The sequence below is a fragment of the Prunus avium genome, chromosome 7 (assembly GCF_965620075.1).
Source record: "Prunus avium chromosome 7, drPruAviu1.hap1.1, whole genome shotgun sequence".
Taxonomy (NCBI): Eukaryota; Viridiplantae; Streptophyta; class Magnoliopsida; order Rosales; family Rosaceae; genus Prunus; species Prunus avium.
The window spans coordinates 16,418,206-16,427,263 of record NC_142290.1 but is presented as its reverse complement, the minus strand read 5'-3'; the positions used below and the strand labels follow the sequence as shown (position 1 = coordinate 16,427,263).

At 41.0% G+C, this 9,058-nt stretch overlaps 1 non-coding gene across 1 annotated transcript; it reads left to right on the top strand.

Annotated features, from left to right (window-relative positions):
* Nucleotides 1-276: 276 nt before the first annotated feature.
* LOC148293041 (small nucleolar RNA R71) lies at nucleotides 277-383 on the top strand. Its single transcript, XR_015825949.1, has one exon. It is a non-coding gene; the product is annotated as a small nucleolar RNA R71 (small nucleolar RNA).
* Nucleotides 384-9,058: the final 8,675 nt, after the last annotated feature.

The following is a 9,058-nucleotide window of genomic DNA, read 5'->3' as shown; positions in this document are numbered from 1 at the left end:
GGGCCAGTCACTGCCTGTTGAAGCAAAGAACACATAACATCAAGTTTTGCATTAATCTCATTATTAGTACTTACCTCAGAGACCACAGCTTTCATAGGAGCTCCTCTTCCTTTATTGTAGCTCCATTGTTGAGAGTTGGTACTCAAAGATTCAAAGAGAGTAAAAGCATCATCTGCTGTTTTGTTCATCAGTCCTTCTCCACTTGTTGCATCTACCATCATCCTTTCGGAATCAAGCAAACCTTCATAGAAAGATTGCATTTGCATCCAACTCTCTATATTGTGGTGTGGGCAAGAACTCATCATCTCCTTGTACCTCTCCCAGCATTCATGAAAAGCTTCTCCTTCTCTTTGTGTGAAACCAAGAATTTCCTTTCTAATCTTGTTAGTCTTTTGAGCTGGAAAGAATTTCTGCAAAAACTTATTAGAAAGCTCATCCCAAGTACGAATTGAAGCATTAGGCAAAGAGTATAACCATGACTTAGCCTTATCTTTTAAACTGAATGGGAATAGCCTCATCTTAATCTGCTCATCATCAAGTCCTTGAATTTTGATTGTAGCACATATTTCAAAGAATTGCTTAACATGCATGTAAGGATCCTCAGTGGTATTACCATAATAAGTTGGAAGAAGATGAATCATACCACTTCTAAGCTCAAACCTGTCAATTGTGAGTTGAGGATAGACGATGCACGAAGGTTGATCAGTGACTTTGGGGATGGAAAATTCACGCAGGGGTTTCCTAGGTTGGACAACAAGCGCACCACCTCCTTCATCATTATTGTTGTTGTTTGGAATCTCTGCCATCTTGCTTGAACCTTCAGATTCGTAGCTCTCAGATTCAGCACTTAAAGAACTATAATTCCTCCTCAAACCAACATGTACAGCAAAAGTTCCTGGTGAAATTGGCTCAGAATCAGATTCGGACATATATGCACACACAAGAAACCAATTAGTGCCTTCAAATGGAGATAACAACTAAAAAGAAAAACAGAATACAGAAATAAAAACCAACGAAAACAAAAACAAAAACACTCAAAGTAATCTAACTATAGCACCATCGTTACCGGTTCCCCGGCAACGGCGCCAAAAACTTGTTGAGCCTATTCCTAACAACTAAAATGAGTTATTAAAAATAGAAACTTCAATTCTCGCAAGTGCACGAACCATTTATAGTATAGCTTATGAAATACGAGGTCGATCCCACGGAGAATGGTAACTTGGTTGCAAGTTAAACTACTTAGAATGATGGAAAAACTGAAAACAAAGAAACAAACTAACTAACAATTGGCAAGGTCTAGGACAGAATCCTAGCACCACACACGCACTCGAATGGGGGGTTTTTGTTGTTTAAATGAAAACAAGAGAATGAAATGGAAGTGCTGGAAGTAAACAATGGCAGCAATGAACAAGTTGTGAAACAATGATTGAGAAGTGTTAGAGCCTTGGAATCTACCACTAGTCTTCCTATCCAAGTTATGAATGCATAGAAATTGACTCAAGCTTCATTAACAATAGATTATCGCATACAAGCCTATGGTATCTAGGTGCAGGATGCATGATTCTCCTAAGGCATGTAATTGTGCATGGTATCTACACAACACGTGATCTCTAATATGCAACCTAAGCATGGTATCTACTTAGAATAAAGCATATAAGAGTCATTAAGTTCCTTGAGAATATGATAATCACACAAGTCCTAGAACATGGTATCTGTCCTAGTCAACCTATGGTTATTAACCCCTTGAATGATTCTTAGGCCATTCATGTGTTGCTTGTGAAAGGAGAGTAGAATTGGTGAATCTAAACCCCTTCCCAACCTGTGCTAGATGCATAAAATCCTAGTTAGCTACTCCAAGAAAACATACATCAAGCACATAATAAGCTGGAGATTAACAACTTGATAATGAAAGCAAGGAAATCAATTAACTATGAAATCATCCATAACATTGAATATTCATGACTAGGGCTTCATCCTAAGCCCTAACAAAATGGATTAGTTAAACATAATTATGAATACAGAAGATAAGAAATACATAGGTAGAATAAAGAGAATAGAAGAACTAGCTGGTGGCAGCAAGGTAGTTTCCAGGACAGCTCCCAGCTCTCCCTCCTTTGCAGCTAGCTCTCTCTCTCTCTTTGTGGTGAATCTGAATGTGTGTATGGAAGTAATGGATGAAGTGAATTGTATCTGGGATGTGGAATGGAAGTGGTATTTATAGGGAGAAGGAAAGGGGAATTCTGAATTGAATATGACTAATGCATACAACACTTGTATTTAGATAATCAGAATTGGTTGCTGCACTAATAAATCCCACCAGCAGCCATAGGTCATCTTCATGTCAGCATGATCAAGCATCCATCCAGAAACCAATAGCTCATGCCTAGCTCACCATGACCAAGCATCCATCAGCTCATCCTCATGTCAGCATGATGTGTATTTTGATGGGCTCACGGATTGGGTTTGGCTGAATCCAAATATGACTTTAAGATATCCATTTTGAAGTTCAGAATGTCTCTGATCCAACCACACAAGTATTGGCCCAATCCAAGCTCGGATGAAGAAGATAAGTCCGAAATGAACTTCTAACTCAATATCCAGTTTTTGCACGTTTTGCACCATTTTGCTTCAAAAGCAATCTCTTGCTGCCTTCAACCTATAGAACACACAAACATAGGTAAGTGACTTGAAATAAAGAGAAACTAAACAAAATTACTAAGTAACGAAGGCATGCAAATGTGTGAAATTATGAACTTATCACTCCCACCATATTACGATTTTGCCCAAGTTTTGGGCTCGATCCGAAATCAATAGGTGTTCCAAATTGGATAATTCAAGTTCAACGGCAGTTCGTTCCGAATTTGAGTGGTTGGTGTAGTCCGTACTTCTAGCAATTGGATTTCACTCAAAACTCACCAAATGACTCCTCCCACCATATTATGATGTTGCTCAAGTTTTGGGCTCGATCCGGAATCAATAGGTGTTCCAAATTGGACAATTCAAGTTCAACGCCAGTTCTTTCCTAATTGGAGTGGTTGGTGTATTCCATACTTCTAGCGATTGGATTTCACTCAAAACTAACCAAATGACTCCTCCCACCATATTATGATGTTGCCCAAGTTTTGGGCTCGATCCGAAATCAATAGGTGTTACAAATTGGACAATTCAAGTTCAACGGCAGTTCGTTCCTAATTGGAGTGGTTGGTGTATTCCATACTTCTAGCGATTGGATTTCACTCAAAACTCACCAAATGACTCCTCCCACCCTATTATGATGTTGCCCAAGTTTTGGGCTCGATCCGGAATCAATAGGTGTTCCAAATTGGACAATTCAAGTTCAACGCCAGTTCGTTCCTAATTGGAGTGGTTGGTGTATTCCATACTTCTAGCGATTGGATTTCACTCAAAACTAACCAAATGACTCCTCCCACCATATTATGATGTTGCCCAAGTTTTGGGCTCGATCCGAAATCAATAGGTGTTACAAATTGGACAATTCAAGTTCAACGGCAGTTCGTTCCTAATTGGAGTGGTTGGTGTATTCCATACTTCTAGCGATAGGATTTCACTTAAAACTAACCAAATGACTCCTCCCACCATATTACGATTTTGCCCAAGTTTTGGGCTCGATCCGAAATCAATAGGTGTTCCAAATTGGATAATTCAAGTTCAACGGCAGTTCGTTCCGAATTTGAGTGGTTGGTGTAGTCCGTACTTCTAGCAATTGGATTTCACTCAAAACTAACCAAATGACTCCTCCCACCATATTATGATGTTGCCCAAGTTTTGGGCTCGAGCCGAAATCAATAGGTGCGGGAAATTGGACAGTTGAAGTGCAACGGCAGTTCGTTCCTAATTGGAGTGGTTGGTGTATTCCATAGTTCTAGCGATTGGATTTCACTCAAAACTCACCAAATGACTCCTCCCACCATATTGTGATGTAGCCAAAAGTTTGGGGCTCGATCCGAAATCAATAGGTGTTCCAAATTGGACAATTCAAGTTCAACGGCAGTTCGTTCCTAATTGGAGTGGTTGGTGTATTCCATACTTCTAGCGTTTGGATTTCACTCAAAACTCACCAAATGACTCCTCCCACCATATTATGATGTTGCCCAAGTTTTGGGCTCGATCCGAAATCAATAGGTGTGATAAATTGGACAATTGAAGTTCCACGGAAGTTCGTTCCTAATTGGAGTGGTTGGTGTATTCCATAGTTCTAGCGATTGGATTTCACTCAAAACTCACCAAAAGACTCCTCCCACCATATTATGATGTTGCCCAAGTTATGGGCTCGATACGAAATCAATAGGTGTTCCAAATTGGACAATTCAAGTTCAACGGCAGTTCGTTCCTAATTGGAGTGGTTGGTGTATTCCATACTTCTAGCGTTTGGATTTCACTCAAAACTCACCAAATGACTCCTCCCACCATATTATGATGTTGCCCAAGTTTGGGGCTCGATTCAAAATCAATAGGTGTGAGAAATTGAACAATTCAAGTTCAACGGCAGTTCGTTCCTAATTGGAGTGGTTGGTGTATTCCATAGTTCTAGCAATTGGATTTCACTCAAAACTCACCAAATGACTCCTCCCACCATATTATGATGTTGCCCAAGTTTTGGGCTCGATCCGAAATCAATAGGTGTTCCAAATTGGACAATTCAAGTTCAACGGCGGTTCGTTCCTAATTGGAGTGGTTGGTGTATTACATAGTTCTAGCTATTGGATTTCACTCAAAACTCACTAAATGACTCCTCCCACCATATTATGATGTGGCCCAAGTTTCGGGCTCGATCCGAAATCAATAGGTGTTCCAAATTGGACAATTCAAGTTCAACGGCAGTTCGTTCCTAATTGGAGTGGTTGCTGCATTCCATACTTCTAGGGATTGGATTTCACTCAAAACTCACCAAATGACTCCTCCCACCATATTATGATGTTGCCCAAGTTTTGGGCTCGATCCGAAATCAATAGGTGATAGAAATTGGACAATTCAAGTTCAACGGCAGTTCGTTCCTAATGGGAGTGGTTGGTGTATTCCATACTTCGAACGATTGGATTTCACTCAAAACTTCCCAAATGACTCCTCCCAGCATATTATGATGTTGCCCAGGTTTTGGGCTCGATCCGAAATCAATAGGTGTGAGAAATTGGACAATTCAAGTTCAACGGCAGTTCGTTCCAAATTGGAGTGGTTGGTGTATTCCATACTTCTAGCGATTGGATTTCACTCAAAACTCACCAAATGACTCCTCCCACCATATTATGATGTTGCCCAAGTTAAGGGCTCGATCCGAAATCAATAGGTGTGAGCAATTGGACAATTCAAGTTCAACGGCAGTTCGTTCCTAATTGGAGTGGTTGGTGTATTCCACACTTCTAGCGATTGGATTTCATTCAAAACTCACCAAATGACTCCTCCCACCATATTATGATGCTGCCCAAGTTTTGGGCTCAATCCGAAATCAATAGGTGTGAGAAATTGGGCAATTCAAGTTCAACGGCATTTCGTTCCTAATTGGAGTGGTTGGTGTATTCCATACTTCTTGCGATTGGATTCCACCCAAAACTCACCAAATGACTCCTCCCACCATATTATGATGTTGCCCAAGTTTGGGGCTGGATCCGAAATCAATAGGTGTTCCAAATTGGACAATTCAAGTTCAACGGCAGTTCGTTCCTAATTGGAGTGGTTGGTGTATTCCACACTTCTAGCGATTGGATTTCACTCAAAACTCGCCAAATGACTCCTCCCACCATATTATGATGTTGCCCAAGTTTCGGGCTCGATCCGAAATCAATAGGTGTTACAAATTGGACAATTCAAGTTCAACGGCAGTTCGTTCCTAATTGGAGTGGTTGGTGTATTCCATACTTCCAGCGATTGGATTTCACTCAAAACTCACCAAATGACTCCTCCCACCATATTATGATGTTGCCCAAGTTGGGGCTCAATCCGAAATCAATAGGTGTGAGAAATTGGACAATTCAAGTTCAACGGCAGTTCGTTCTTAATTGGAGTGGTTGGTGTATTCCAAACTTCTAGCGATTGGATTTCACTAAAAACTCACCAAATGACTCCTCCCACCGTATTATGATGTTGCCCAAGTTTTGGGCTCGATCCGAAATCATTAGGTCTTCCAAATTTGACAATTAGAGTTCAACGTCAGTTCGTTCCTAATTGGAGTGGTTGGTGTATTCCATACTTCTAGCGATTGGATTTCTCTCAAAACGGACCAAATGACTCCTCCCACCATATTATGATGTTGCCCAAGTTTGGGGCTCGATCCGAAATCAATAGGTGTGAGAAATTGGACAATTCAAGTTCAACGGCAGTTCGTTCCTAATTGGAGTGGTTGGTGTATTCCATACTTCTAGCGATTGGATTTCACTCAAAACTCACCAAACGACTCCTCCCACCATATTATGTTGTTGCCTAAGTTTTGGGCTCGATCCGAAATCAATAGGTCTTCCGAATTTGACAATTAGAGTTCAGCGGCAGTTCGTTCCTAATTGGAGTGGTTGGTGTATTCCATACTTCTTGCGATTGGATTTCACTCAAAACTAACGAAATGACTCCTCCCACCATATTATGATGTTGCCTAAGTTTTGGGCTCGATCCGAAATCGATAGGTGTTAGAAATTGGACAATTCAAGTTCAACGGCAGTTCGTTCCTAATTGGAGTGGTTGTTGTATTCCATACTTCTAGCGATTGGATTTCACTCAAAACTCACCAAATGACTCCTCCCACCATATTATGATGTTGCCCAAGTTTGGGGCTCGATCCGAAATCAATAGGTGTGAGAAATTGGACATTTCAAGTTCAACGGAAGTTCGTTCCTAATTGGAGTGGTTGGTGTATTCCATACTTCTAGCGATTGGATTTCACTCAAAACTCACCAAATGACTCCTCCCAGCATATTATGCTGTTGCCCAAGTTTGGGGCTCGATCGGAAATCAATAGGTGTGAGAAATTGGACAATTCAAGTTCAACGGCAGTTCGTTCCTAATTGGAGTGGTTGGTGTATTCCATACTTCTAGCGATTGGATTTCACTCAAAACTCACCAAATAACTCCTCCCACCATATTATGATGTTGCCCAAGTTTTGGGTTCGATCCGAAATCAATAGGTCTTCCAAATTTGACAATTAGAGTTCAACGGCAGTTCGTTCCTAATTGGAGTAGTTGGTGTATTCCATACTTCTAGCGATCGGATTTCACTCAAAAATAGCCAAATGACTCCTCCCACCATATTTTGATGTTGCCCAAGTTTTGGGCTCGATCCGAAATCAATAGGTGTGAGAAATTGGACAATTCAAGTTCAACGGCAGTTCGTTCCTAATTGGAGTGGTTGGTGTATTCCATACTTCTAGCGATTGGATTTCACTCAAAACTCACCAAATGACTCCTCCCACCATATTATGGTGTTGCCCAGGTTTTGGGCTCGATCCGAAACCAATAGGTCTTCCAAATTTGACAATTAGAGTTCAACGGCAGTTCGTTCCTAATTGGAGCGGTTGGTGTATTCCATACTTCTAGCGATTGTATTTCACTCAAAACTCACCAAATGACTCCTCCCACAATATTATGATGTTGCCCAAGTTTTGGGCTCGATCCGAAATCAATAGGTCTTCCAAATTCGACAATTAGGGTTCAATGGCAGTTCGTTCCTAATTGGAGTGGTTGGTGTATTCCATACTTCTAGCGATTGGATTTCACTCAAAACTAGCCAAATGACTCCTCCCACCATATTATGATGTTGCCCAAGTTTGGGGCTTGATTCGAAATCAATAGGTGTCAAAAAATTGGACAATTCAAGTTCAACGGCAGTTCGTTCTGAATTGGAGTGGTTGGTGTATTCCATACTTCTAGCGATCGGATTTCACTCAAAAATAGCCAAATGACTCCTCCCACCATATTTTGATGTTGCCCAAGTTTTGGGCTCGATCCGAAATCAATAGGTGTGAGAAATTGGACAATTCAAGTTCAACGGCAGTTCGTTCCTAATTGGAGTGGTTGGTGTATTCCATACTTCTAGCGATTGGATTTCACTCAAAACTCACCAAATAATTCCTCCCACCATATTATGATGTTGCCCAGGTTTTGGGCTCGATCCGAAATCAATAGGTGTTCCAAATTGGACAATTCAAGTTCAACGGCAGCTCGTTCCGAATTGGAGTGGTTGGTGTATGCCATACTTCTAGCGATTGGATTTCACTCAAAACTCACCAAATGACTCCTCCCACCATATTATGATGTTGCCCAAGTTTTGGGCTCGATCCGAAATCAATAGGTGTGAGAAATTGGACATTTCAAGTTCAACGGCAAATCGTTCCTAATTGGAGTGGTTGGTCTATTCCATACTTCTTGCGATTGGATTTCACTCAAAACTAACGAAATGACTCCTTCCACCATATTATGATGTTGCCTAAGTTTTCGGCTCGATCCATACTCACAAAAAGACTCCTCCCACCATATTATGATGTTTCCCAAGTTTTGGGCTCGATCCGAAATCAATAGGTGTGAGAAATTGGACAATTCAAGTTCAGCGGCAGTTCATTCCTAACTGGAGTGGTTGGTGTATTCCATACTTCTAGGGATTGGATTTCACTCAAAACTAACCAAATGACTCCTCCCACCATATCATGATGTTGCCCAAGTTTGGGGCTCGATCTGAAATCAATAGGTGTGAGAAATTGGACAATTCAAGTTCAACGGCAGATCGTTCCTAATTGGAGTGGTTGGTGTATTCCATACTTCAAGCGATTGAATTTCACACCAAACTCACCAAATGACTCCTCCCACCATATTATGATGTCGCCCAAGTTTTGGGCTCGATACGAAATCAGTAGGGGTTCCAAATTGGACAATTCTAGTTCAACAGCAGTTCGTTCCTAATTGGGGGGGTTGGTGTATTCCATACTTCTAGCGATTGGATTTCACTCAAAGAAAACCAAATGACTCCTCCCACCACATTATGATGTTGCCCAAGTTTTGGGCTCGATCCGAAATCAATAGGTGTTCCAAATTGGACAATTCAAGTTCAACGGCAGTTCGT